Below are 13,023 nucleotides of genomic sequence, written 5' to 3'. Positions count from 1 at the left end.
ACACAAGTTTAAATGCCCAAAGGTGAGGTTGTCAGCTTCTAATTCTCCTGAACGGAATGTGAGAGTCCAACACTCCTGAACTTTCCCACCCACACTGGACACTCCCACCAAGTCAAAGCCACCAGTGCCTCTCCAAACGCCCGAAGTCCTCAGCGCACCAGTCTGTGCACGTGAAGGTGCCAATGTCCCCCCCTCGGTTTCTACCTGGCAACCCCTGCCTAAGACTGTCTGGTGTCACTTCCACTGGGAAGCCTTAGCTGACTTTCTCTGGCCAATGTAAGGAACCTCCTGCCGTCCCCCACCCTAGTGTTTGGACTGCCTGGTCTTCGCTCTGCTGGGCTTCGCTCTGCCTAGAGGGCTTGACGCCGCGCAGTAAGTCCAGCTCCCGGCCAGTCTCAGCAGAGGCTTCGGCTGCAAAGGGGGCGGCGAAAGGGCCGGGGGGGTGGGGTGGGGGTGGCGGGGGGAAGCTTAAGGCCTGAGAAGCAGCACCGTGCCCAGCCCATAATGGTCCGAAAATAAGTGCCTGTACAAATTGCTTTGGAATGCAGTTCAGCAATACAGGGGTGGTCAAAAGTACGTTAATAATAATAAATTATACAATAACTAATAAATAATAATACAAGAATAAAGTCTGTGTTTCTCACAACCGTAAACCTACTTTTGCCCACCCTGTATGTTAAGAGCAATGAAAACATCTCTACCCTATTGACTCAGTAAGGACCTGAAGAAATAACCCTCCCCACAGGAGCTATATGTGTGACCATTTTGTTTTGAGCATTATTTTAATGCTGAAAAACTCAACACATTGGAATATCTAACAATTTTCTTTTTTTAAAGAAAGAGAGTTATGAATGTAGGCTTGGGTGCTGGTGGGAGTTTTTTCCTTTCAGTTCCATCGTCGCCATACGGACAGCATGCAGAGGTTGGGAGGGCGTTGCGAAGGCCGCTCGACCTTGGTTGTAGGATTTAAAAGCTGACAGAAGTTGAGAGGAGTGTCTTCAACCAGAGGGGCGAATTTCTAATGAAGGGATTGCGGCACCTGGACCGGCCAGCGGGGACTTAGGGGTCCGGAATGAGATCCCCAGGGTCTTTCGGAACAAAGCTGCAGCCACCAAGGGCACCGGGACGCGCCGGGAGGAAGGGGGCCCCTCGCCCAGGGCTCTCCGACTGGGCCCGGCTACGCGAGTCCGGCTGGGAGGAGCTGAATGCCCGCTGGTCGGGTGAAGGGGAATTCTCCAGCGACCGGTCCCTTCACACGGGCTTTCCCATTAGCAGCCTTCAGGTCCCCACCAAGACCCCCCGGCCTACCGACTAAATCACAGAATTCGAGAGAGGCTGGGGAAGAGACAGATCACTCCCGGCCGAGACCCCGCTGCGCTTGGTGGGGGTCACACGCGGTCTCCCCACTCGGCCACCCCCCACCCTTCCTACTCCGCCACCCCACTCTCGCTCGCGGACTGCCGAGACCCAGCTTTCGCGGCTGCTCCCGCGTGGCCGGCCTCCCTCTCCCCGCCCTCTTTCCCTCTCTGCGGTCTGCACACACGCCGCCCACTCCCCTCCCCGCCCCGCGTCCCCGCAGCCCCACGACCTGCAGCACAGCCTTCGCCACCACGATCACCCCGAGGATCTGTCAACTTTGCCCCTAAGGAGCGGACTCTTCCGGAGGACTCTCCGCGGAAAATCAGCGGGACCCACCCCGGAGGGGCGGCCTCCGTGGGGGTGCAGACACGAGCCTGGGCATCTCGGCTCCGTCTCCCCAGCGTCACCGGCCTCGCCGAGGCTGGGAAGGGTGGCGCAGGTCCCCGGGGCAGGAAGGACCGGGGGGGGGGGCGGGGGGGCGCACTGGAGACAGCAGCCGGGTCGGGGCCACCCGGTGCCGCCGAGCCCTACCCGCGCTCCACCGGTCCAGTTACAGGGGCTTGGGGGTCGCCCGCCAAGGCCAGGATGTCAGAGAGGAGCGCCCACTCCGCGTGTCGCAGCATGCCCCAATTTGTTCTCCCTAAGTAGTGGGGGGGGGGGCGGGGACAGAGAAAGACCACTCGAGTAATATGTGATTACTTTCTTATTTAAAAACAAAACCAAACATAAAGTCAGGGGCTCACAGAATGACACAGTCCTCCAAGTCCGTTCGGGGAAGAGCAGTCTCTCCCAGCAGTCCTCGCAGCGCTCCCTCCACACACGTGCAGGACTCGGGAGCGTGGAGCGTGGGTTGTGATTATTTTTACACAGTCGGTGTGACGCTCTGCGATTATGCCGCCGCGGAGGCCGCGGCTGTGTTGGTGAGAAACTCCTGTGCACTGTTCGGTGCAGTCTGTTGTGCTATTTGTTTGCGTAAGAAACGTTCCACCTCGCCAGAAAGAGAGGAAATGGGTATTTCAGAAAAAGAAATGGGAATAAAATCTGAAAGATAAGTAGGTAAATTCTTCCGCAGATACACGCTGGCGAAACGGCTGTGCAGACACATTTGCTCTTTATTCATTGAAATTGTTTCGGACGCCTCTCCGGGCTCCCCTCGCCGCCCCTCATTCTCCGTGGCCGTGGCCGTGGCCCAGGCCCAGAGCGGCCGTGTCCGGGTCCGGCGGCCGCCAGAGGACTCGGCCTCCCCTGGAGAGCCTAACGACCCCTCCGCTGGGAACTCGGCCTTCAGGTGTAGCCTCCCTGCGCTCGCAATCCCCCAGCTGCGGTTACCGGGAGCCGCGGGCCTGGACCTCGCCTGCGGACTTCGTCTCTAGGTTTAGCACCCCCTGACCTGCTTTTGAACCCACTAATCCTGTCTCACACTCTCGCCCGCGGCGATCCCTCGCCTGGGCCCGGCGCGCTAATTCCCGATGACCCTGCTGCCCCGCCGCGCTCTCTGCCCGCCGCCGGGCTTTGAAGGACAGGGATTCGGACCTCTGAGCGCCTGGCGAGCGGGTGCGCAGGCCGGAACCGCAGGGCAACGCCCGAACGCAGGCTCACACATCCTGGGACTAAACAAACAGCCCCTTGTTGCAAACGTTCTTTCCTTTCTTGCTTGTTCTTGTTTTCCCTTACAAAGAACAAAACCCTAGGTAACACGCTAAGCTGGCGACGCCGTGCGGAAGGCGGCAGTGACGGTGCAGAAGGGGTCAGCCAAAGACCAAGGCGCTGGCGGCGGCGGAAAAGGCAGGGCGGAGAACAGAGGACAGTGTGACTTCACTCCTGTTTTCAAACGGCGTGGGGGCTGTAAATACGTGTCCGCGATGGGACCGAACTTGGGGCTTTCAAGGATGGGACTGAGAGTCAGAAGAGAAACCTATTTGTCATTTTATAATCTTTTATGCTGTTTAGAATTTCCCCAGATAAGCGTTTTCCTTAAAAATATAAATTGTTTTAAAACTAAATGGAAATTAGTGCACACCACAAGCACCTACAAACTAAAACTCCCTCTCCCTCCAACACACACCCAAGGCATGCGTTGGCATGTTTGTTCAGGGTGTGGTGGGTGTGTGTGTGATAGAAAGAGTGGAAGGGAGGGGAGAGGGGGAGAGAGGGGGAGAAACATCAACGATTCCCTCTCCTGGGCTCGGAGTGGGCAGCCCAGGCATGTGCCCTGACCAGGAATCCATCCTTGCACTTTGCCAGAGGACGTCCATCCGACTGAGCCACACCGGTCAAGGCTTGTTTGTATTTTTGTTTTGTTTTGTCAGTATCTGGACATGAGGCACCATGGCTCCCCTTCTTGGCCCTTCGTTTATTACAGGGCCCCTGAGGCTGTGCAGAAGTGCCACTTTTAGGGAAGTTATCTTCAGAGGTGGTTTTATAGCCAGGAAAACAAATTTGCACTTAGTCACTGGCTGGCAAGTGCATCTCTGTGAGCCACCAGGTGGAGTGGTCCAAGAGATCAACCTCAGAGGTGCCCTGCCTGGACCCCACACCAGGTTTTATTTTCCAAGGGAAGGTAAGTAGTCCCTACCTTGTAGGTTCCACCACTGAAGGGATTTAGGTTTATTTGATTCACAACTCTCCCCCATACCTGGTACCATGTCCAACATGTAGTAGTAGCTCAATAAATGTCTGTTGGGTGAGGAATATTCCAAAGTGTGTGCAGCGGGCTCCTGGAGAATCATTCACAGTAAGTATAAATTACTGGCTGGGCCAACGAGGGGGGTGGTGATGGCAGGGGGCGTGGTAGGCACCTCCTTAAGGAGGTCTTGAGGGTGCTTTGGCAAGTGGTCAGGGCATTTCCAGGATTATGATAGAGTCCCAACAGGGCTCCTTCAAAGTTCCTCACCCCTGAATTTCGGAATCCTTCCCCAGGGTCAGGAGATGGAAAATTCTTCCAGGCTCTCCACACCCTCATTTCCAGGTAGCCTCTTGTCTTTCCCGGCTGGCCCAGGGCCACACTGTGGAGAGGCCTCAGATACTGGAATCGGGACCACCCTGGCCTGGAGAGCAAGGTAGCCTCAGCCAGTGAGGCAGGGGAGACCCCACAGGCAAGGCGACAGAGGAAGGGGTCCCTCAGCTTCCCTTTGGAAGCTCAGCCTAGAACCCGCTTTCTGGTGATGCTGATCTCAAGTAATCACTTCTCAGGGGTGGCTGGGTGACCTTGAATGTGCAGTGTTGTGGCAGGTGCCACAAGGACAAAAAGCAGCCCAGTGTACACAAAGTCTCTCTGGGTAAGCCTTCTGGGACACCAAGTCTGGGAGGGAAGCTGAGCAGTAGCCCTTGCTGGAAGCAGGGAAACAAAATGCCTCTTCAAACATATTCTAACATTTAAAAAGTTATTTTAGTAGATTCATTCGAATTGTGACACATTACAAATTTAAAAGGTATTAAAGGATATACAAGTGGGGGTGCTGGTCTCTAGGCTGCTCTACAAGGTGCGGGGCTTGGGGGAGGGGGAGCCCCTGCTCTCTCCCAGGGCACCAGTGGGAAGGGTGCGGGGTCCAGGATGCTTTCAGCCAGGATCCTGCTGCCGGCATTCAGATGAATCCTTCTTGGGCTCGAGTTGCTATTCCTGCCTGGCCATATTCCTGAGTCATCCTTCCCTGGACCTCGGTCCAGAAAGACCCTCATGCTGGCAGGTCCAGAACTGGGAAGGGAAGAATCTGGCGTAGGGCAAAGGCATGGGAGGCACTGTAAGCAAGAAAGCTCAGTGATGTCCATGCAAACGCCCTCAGCTGGATGACTCCAGGCCCCACAGCTCAGTGCCTTCTCTGAGCCCAATGCCCAGCACTTTTCAGAAACAGGAGGTTGGGGAGACCAGCAGATTTGCTATCCTTCAACCGTGAGTGAGTCCCATTTCTCCAGCACCCCTACCTACCCCAACTCTAACCAGGCATCTGGGGTTAAGGTCCCGGAACCCTGGCTTGCAACCTGCAGGCCAGACAACCACCCGCTGTCCTCGTGGGGACTCTGGCCTGACAAACTACCAGTAGTACTACCGGTGCACTCTCAGCTTCAACTCAAATGATACAAGCTTAAATTTTCTTTTAAGCTTCTTTAATAGTTAATACTATCCCCATTTAATGGATAAAGACAATGAGGCCCAGAGAGATTAAGCAACCTGTTCTGCAACCAGTTAGCAGATTGTAACCCCACCTAGCTGAGAGTCAAAGCTTTGAATCTTTACTCAGGAGCCTGCAATTCCTAAAAGACCCCCAGTCCAGCAGGCTTCTCCTCACTAGACAGAAGCAGAAAGGAGGCTTTGGAGAGGGGAACAATCAACTGGGGTACACAGCCAGTGGCTTGTCCTTTCCTGAGCCACACCAGGCTCCTCCAGCTGCTCCCAGAAAACTTCTCCCCTCTCTGGGTGAGCTGCCCACCAGGCACCTGAATCAGAGGCACACTTGCAACCTTCAGCAGGTGAGATGGAAACAATCTAAATGGGTAGATGCATGTGGTGTAACCCAATGATGGCAAGTTATTTTGCCATGGAAAGGAATGAAGTAATGACATATGCTGCATGGATAAACCTTGAAACATTATGCCCAGTGAAAGAGGCATATTGTATGATTCCACTGATGTATAATACCCAGAATAGGTAAATCCATAGAAACGAAAAGTAGATTAGTGGTTACTTAGGGCTGACTAGGAGCTTGGGGGTGATAGATAAAGGGTACAGGTTACTTTACGAGGTGATGAATATGTTCTAATATTTACCGTGGTGATAGTTACTAGCATGTGCAATATATTTTAGTGTACCTAGGAGTATATTTAAAAACCATTGAATTGTGCATTGTAAATGAGTGAGTTGCATGATATGTGAATTACATTTCAGTAAAGCTGTTATCAAAACAGCAAAAGCCAAACAAGACATACTTAATCGTAGGAGGTGAGGCCACTGCCCAGCCACTCTCAATACAGGTTCTGCTCTGCGAGCACCTGGGTCCTGAGAGACCATATTTCCTTCAGTCTCCACAGAGGCCACAGCTCCCTGCGAGGGCGTCTATCAATCCAAACGCCCCACCCGGGCTGCTGTGCCAGGAACTGCCACACAGCGCCAGGCCAGGCCGTCCATTGCGTGACTTGGGAGAGAGCCCAGCTCTCAGACTGAAAGGAAAGGAAGAGATTTTTGCCTTGGCAGGGCCCCAGGCCCGTGCCTGGATTCGAATCCACACAAACCAGCTGTGTGACTTCAGTCTGTTTCCACCTCTGCAAAACGGGGTGAACAAGCCCGCCCTAAGGAATGTTGCGACTATTTCATGATAGTGTGAGGCCGGCACAGCTTTGGGCAGTAAAGCACATGTCCCTTGCTAGAAAACAAATCAGTTTAGGGGATGATCTAGATAAATTTGGGATGTGGCAGAAGTGAATAGATTTCATTAAGAAAGAAGAAAATGTTTTAGATGATTCTGTTGCATCTCTGGCATCCCTTCCTTCATTTAAACAGCGCACTTGGATTAGATGCTAAGTTCTGAAGACATTGAAAAGAGATATGGGAAGGGGGCCATGGGAATAGGGGGAATAGGGTGCAAGCTAGGGCAGAGGAGGAAAGAGAGAAGATGGGGAGAAGGGATGAGGGAGACTTCCATGAAGGGGCCCAGACCAGTCTGCATGGTGTGGCCAAACGGAAGAAGGAGAAGGGGGCAAATAGAGAAGGACAAGGTTGCAAAATCACCTGAGGAAAGGGAGAAAGGAAGATTCACAGAGAACTACCTGGGAAGAGGCAAAGGAAGTCGAGAAAGCTTTGGGGGGGAGTATGGAGGAAAGCAGATGCGAAGAGAAGATCACCAAATTGGGAGTCCCTATTCCTGTCCTAGAACCTGGGGACACTCGTCCCTGAGCTGAGCTGCCTGTTGGCTTGACCTCTGGCCAGGCCCCACCAGGGGCCTTCTCCCTCAGCCCCAGGCATCCTGCCCCCAGGAGAATCCTGAGGCCTATGTGTCGGGGTGGGGAGCTTTTCAGATCAGGCTGGAACCTACAAGTTGAGTCCAGTTGTGCCCAGGCCAGACCTGTTTATCTTCTCTGACCCCCTACCTCTGAATTGCCCCCCTTGCAGGCCCTGCCACTGCTGGCTTCCCCCTCCCCCACCCTACCCCAAAGTCCTAGCTAAAACTACCATTTCTCATTCCCACCACTTACTGGCCACTTCCAGACCTTCACTCCTGCCTTTCTCTTATCCAGCAATGCCTGCTTTCCCCACTCTTGGCCCCATTTAGTGGTTTCCAGAAGCCTTTTAAACATAAGGAGCCCACTGGGACCAGATTTGATGCCATTTGCTATGCTACTGAGCACTAGTAACTTTTTCTAAGTGCTCTGGGTGGTTTAATATATGGCAGGTGTAGAGAACTCCTTTGCCTCCTCCTTTAAGCCTCTGAGTCCTAGCCCAAGGCCAGAGTCAAGGTGGGACCTGCCTTCTTGTACCAGCTGGCTGATAGGTACCTGGAAGATTTCATCAGACCTGCCTTGCTGGTGACAGTCGCTCCTGCATGGCCATCTTTACAGTGAGGCTCTAGACCCACAGGCTCCCTTGGACATCCCTCGTTTGGGCTTCTGAGACTCACAGGCTCAAGAAGACACCAGCAGGTTGTACCAGTCCAGGCGCTAGTGGCAGATCCTGATGGCCCTAGAGCTCCACCGCCTGGCTGGGATCCCTGCCCAGGGACGAAGCAAAGAGGGGAGTGCTGCCTGGGGGAGGAGGAGTCCAGGCTGCACTTGGGGGGTGGCTTCAGGGGTCCAGGCTCATACCAGTAGACCCTAAACTGCTCTGAGGTGAGTGTGAGGGGAAGGATTCAGCAACAACTGAGGATATCTATCCTGAGCCCAGTTGCAAAAGACAAACTGTAGGCACCTGGATTCCAGAGAGGGTAAATGCCAGCTAGGAGGACTGGCAGCACCCCCATCTCCTGCATCGGCTACCCCAACCCAGCCACCTCGAGTTCCCATCTCTATCACCCAGGGATGACCTCCACCTTCATGATGGGCACCCCTAAAGCCCAGAGGGTCCTGTTCCCTGTGGCATCCTCAGACACTGACATCTGGCAGACAGGCCTGAAATAAGTCAGCGACTAACTGAGGTGATTGACTGACTGAAGCTAGCAATTTAGGAGACCCAGACAAAAAGAGGGTGAGGCAGGCAGAGAAACCCAGACTTCTGAGCCTTTGGCTCTGGGGTTTGGCTGGGAGATGCACAGGCTGGGAGATGCACAGGCTGAGAGTGGGGAGCAGGGTGGTGGAGACTGAGAGGCCAAGAGGGAAGGTGGAGAGGAAAGGAAAGGCCACAGAAGGGTAGAGGGTGACCTGAAGCAGCCTAGAATCTCCACCCAGGCCCGCCAGCAGCACAGGAGAGAGGCCCGGCCCCAGCCTCAGCAGAGGAAAGTGGCACCAGAAAGAGAAGGGCTGGGCTGGGGCCAGGGGGCTAGGGCAGGAGAGCTGACTGGATTTGCCTGCCAGAGCACCCAAGAAATACAGAAGAAGGAAGAACAGCCAGACACAGGACTGAGCCTCCTGCATTCCAGGTTCTGAGCACCTGAAGGGGATCCTGAAGGCTCTGGCCAGGGCTTCGATCCCACTGGCAGTGCAGGACTGGGGAGGCTCTGTACAGGTAGCATCTGAGTGAACCCAGACTCTGACTCCCACCCAATCATATACACACCTTGGTTCCCCTAGAACCCAGGACAGGCCACATTTCCCACCCTAGAAGGCCCCCTTTGGGTTGTGGGGGTGGGATGGGACCTATTTACCTGAAAGCTGCTGGGACCCAGCACTAAGCAGCACCAGAAGGTCAGGAAGTCAGTCAAAAGGCATAGAGAAGGTGAGTGGGGAGAAACTAGACGGTCCCTGGAGAAAGACTGGATTGGGCCCACACTCTCAAAAAGTGGCAGGAATTAGGGATGGCCAACGGGGCTGAGAGCAAGGCAAAGCCAGAGGGAGAGGACGGCCTCTTTCCCCAGCTCAGGCTGATCCTCGTAGAAACCCTCAGGAGACCTAGTCCCGAGCAACACCTGAGTGGACTAGGGTTGGTGGCACGTCTTCCTGACTTGTCTTCCTCCCACCCCTGCTGTGAGTGGAGGACCTAGGCCACCAAGTGTCAGCGCACCAGCCAACTCCAGTCCAGGACAAAACAGCTCCCTGGGCCCAGATTGCTAATTGGGCAAAGTTGAAGCTCACTAGTTCCAGGGGACCTGCAGGGGCCACGGAGGAGATCCCAGCTGAGCCTCAGGCTGCAGTGGCCCTGCTGGACCCAAAAAGAGCCAGAAAGATCTAGGGTCTGTCTACATGGGAGCTGCAGCTGGCCAGAGCCACTGAGAAAGCAATTTAGGTTGCCCACTCCCTCCCTAACCTGGGACTCCCCCACCCCCCGTCTCTCCTGCTGAAGTTCCTGAATCGCTTTACAAAAAGGGAGGAGGCATAGAGAAGCAGAGACTGGCGACAGTGGGAGTAAGGGCAGCAGGCACAGGGCTCTGGCCTTCCCCACCCGCTGCCAGGAGGGGAATCCTAGTGAATTTGTGCCAGGCAAACTCAAGATATCTGGAGCTCTGCGTCTAGATTACCATCGGCAGGAAGGTACCCCGAGTCAAATGGCGTCCCGACAAGCGTGCACATACACACATCCAGCAAGGCACCCCCTACACAACCGTGCCACGTGGCCTTATTTGGTACAGGCGCGCCCACTCTTCTTCATCCAGTACTCACACGAGGTAGCCCGGAAGCACGTGGGTGGAAACCCAGTGGTTCGGCACAATCCGCCTCCTGGGGAGGGGAGAGCTAGGCCGCCCTGGCAGTGCGCCGCAGGAGGAACGGAGGGGCGCTAGAGGGCCTGGGTTTGGAGAGCCTGGAGTCAGACGGCTGCCCAGCCTCCTGCAGCCGCCTAGCTCGGATCTCCACCAGGCCCCAGCCCGGGTCTGGCGAGGAGATCCAACAATCCCCCCACCCCCTCACACACACACAAACCATTCCCCGTCTCACCTCGCAAGAGCCTCGAGTTCCTCACTGAAGCCAGAGCACTGTCACCGAGGCCGGGCCCCACTTCGCAGCCCTGCGGTGGGGAGGGAGCCCTGCGGTGGGCGACTCCTCCGGGCCGCCCACTCCCATACAGCGCGGAGAGAACGTGGGGAAACAAAAAGGGGCACGGGAGAAAGGGGACGACTGCGAACTTCCCACAGTCAACTGGGGCTGTCCTGTGCCCCCCCTCCTCGAGTGTTCCCTGCCCGCTCCCCCGCAGCCAGAGAAGGGGAGGCAGCCCACCGCCCCGCCTGGCTCCGCGCGGCTCTGCAGGGGGCCACGCGCCTCTCGGCAGAATGGCCAGCTCGCAGTGAGTGTGACTGCGCCGGGGAACCCATCTACGGACCTTAGAAGAGGACACCAAAACGGAGACCTGAGTTACCCGCACAGAATAATGTCGTTCTTGAGACGAAAATTTAAAAGGGAGAAAACAAACAAACCCGGCGAGGTTCAGGCGCTGTTTCCTTCATTTTTCTTTGAACAGAAACCCGGGCCTGGGGTGTGGCAAGAGGGACAGGCTTGGGGGCTGCAAAATTTCGAGCGGAGTGTTTGCTTTCTGCTTAGAAATCTTCCATACTGGACATGGCTTGCTTGAATAATAAAAATAAAATTGAGAGAGCCAGAGAGAAGGATTGGAGTGGGACGTGATGACAGGCTGGATCGGAGACCAGCGTCCTGCTGGGCCAGGGTGGAGGGTGCACTGTCTCATGCGGGGGGTCGCCGAGTTCTGCTGCTCCTCCAGGGGCCAGGCCCAAAGGGACCGTGTGCAGGACTCACCGCACTTGAACAGCGTGGGTCCTTCCAACAAAGCTGGGTCCCTCTAAGTCACACTCCCCAAGGGGGCTTACCAGACCTCCTGTAACTATAAACCTCCTTTCTCCCAGGCCCCTGGGTGCCACGAACTCTCAGCACCAGCAGCGGATCTACGCGGCTCTCCATCTGCACACTCTGTCACACACGCCGAGCAAATAGTGCCGCTTGCTCTCCCACACCCAAATTACCTTGTGGGCAAGTTTCCTTCCTTCTTCCTCCCTTCCTTCCTCCCTCGCCTCCCGTTAGTACAGAGAAACAGGCCTCCTTCTCTGCCCCTAGACTCTCCCTTTTCCCAGCGTCTCAAACCCTACACCGAGGCACGGTGGCTCAATCAAATAATTGGTGCGTCCCTCCCACCTGTCTTAGGCTGGGGGTGTTTGAGATCGGACACATACACACACTCAACTGCTTACATACACACTGGACGCACACTAAGACACTGACACACGCACATTCGTATCCTTGCTGACGTGCTCGTCAGAGTCTTGGAGGTTGCACCAGCAACGCACTCAGCCATGCCACAGCCATTTACACCCACACATCCAGGGGTCCTCCCCAGATCCTGGGGCTGAAGCATCCTCACTCACCCTAGCATGAGGGCCAAAAAAGGAAAAGCAAAGTCTGCTGTGGTCGCGCTTTACAGGAAAGGATCACGGGCCCTTTTGCGCACACACATCTTTTCTGGGCTCTCTCAATCTTCCTCCTAAGCTCCTCTCTCAGTTAAAGGAAGGAAAATCCGGACCATCTCTCCTGTCGTTGTCAAAGGAGAAGCTAAACTGGTGTGAGCACGGGTCCTTCAGAAAGTGCTGGGGAGCTGGACGCGCCTCAGACGACGACACAATACCCAGGGTCACCCAGTGCTCAGCTCCATAGCCCGGCAGGACGTCCAGCCGCGCTCGCGCTGGCTCTCGCCTTCCTCCAGCCCAGAGAAGGCGAGATTTGGGACTCGGGACTGAGGCGCCGTGGGGAAGGGGTTCAACGGTCAGGGGCGTGACGCAAGGAAAGGCCAACCTTCTGTCCCTGTCGGAGAGTACGGTCCCCTGTGCGAAGGCCTCAGAGCCCGAGGGGAACCGGGCATTAATTGCGTATCAGTCTGGTCCTCGCTCGACCCTCTCGGCTCCTGGTACCGGTTATCTGTCTCCTCGTCCGTTTTCTTTCCCCTGGCCAGGGCGTGTCATTCCAACGGTTCCCTTGCCTCACTCTTTCTGGCTCCTTTACCACATTCCCAGCCTTACTCTCCCAGGAGCGCCAGGAGGGGCCTTCTGTGCGGGTTCAAGAGTGTGGCTGGAGGTTTGAATCTGGGGGCGGGGGTGGAGCACTGAACCCTCCGCGCGAGTCCCCGCCTACAGCCGCTCCCCTCCCCAACCCCGCCAGGCGCCGGAGGAAGGCCAACCTCCAGTTTTCTGCTACGTCTCCCCGGAGTCGCCTTCCTGCAGCATTTTGGTTATTGATGCAGCTGAAAAGCCGGGGCTCCAAGGCTGTGTGCTTCCCTGGGGACAAGGGGAGCGGGGAGGGGCGTAGGCTGGCGGTTGGAGGAGGGAGTTGATAACTAGAGGAGAGATGTAGGGCGTTCCACCCCGGGCCGCCCCAGCCTCCTTCTGCGGGCTCCGACGGGGCTAGACTGGGGATGGGAGAAGTGAGGCCCCGGCGCCCCGCCCGCCCGCGTGCGCTGCCCCCTATCGCGCCCCTGGGAGTGACAGACCCCGACACCTGCCCAATCAGCGGAAAGAGGTGGAGCGGCCGGCGAGGGCGGGGCCAGGGGAGGGTCCCAGTCCGGAGGGGGGCGCGAGTGGCGGCGCGCCG

General features: G+C 56.1%; 1 long non-coding RNA gene across 1 annotated transcript; it reads right to left on the bottom strand.

Annotated features, from left to right (window-relative positions):
• Positions 1-2,044: 2,044 nt before the first annotated feature.
• Positions 2,045-12,972, bottom strand: LOC118501128. The gene is made up of 2 exons (XR_004903724.1): positions 12,614-12,972; positions 2,045-2,347 (listed from the first exon to the last, which is right to left on the bottom strand). It is a non-coding gene; the product is annotated as an uncharacterized LOC118501128 (long non-coding RNA).
• Positions 12,973-13,023: the final 51 nt, after the last annotated feature.

Source organism: Phyllostomus discolor, chromosome 6 (genome assembly GCF_004126475.2).
Source record: "Phyllostomus discolor isolate MPI-MPIP mPhyDis1 chromosome 6, mPhyDis1.pri.v3, whole genome shotgun sequence".
NCBI lineage: Eukaryota > Metazoa > Chordata > Mammalia > Chiroptera > Phyllostomidae > Phyllostomus > Phyllostomus discolor.
The sequence above is the reverse complement of the archived record's forward strand: the minus strand, read 5'-3'. Positions and strand labels throughout refer to the sequence as shown.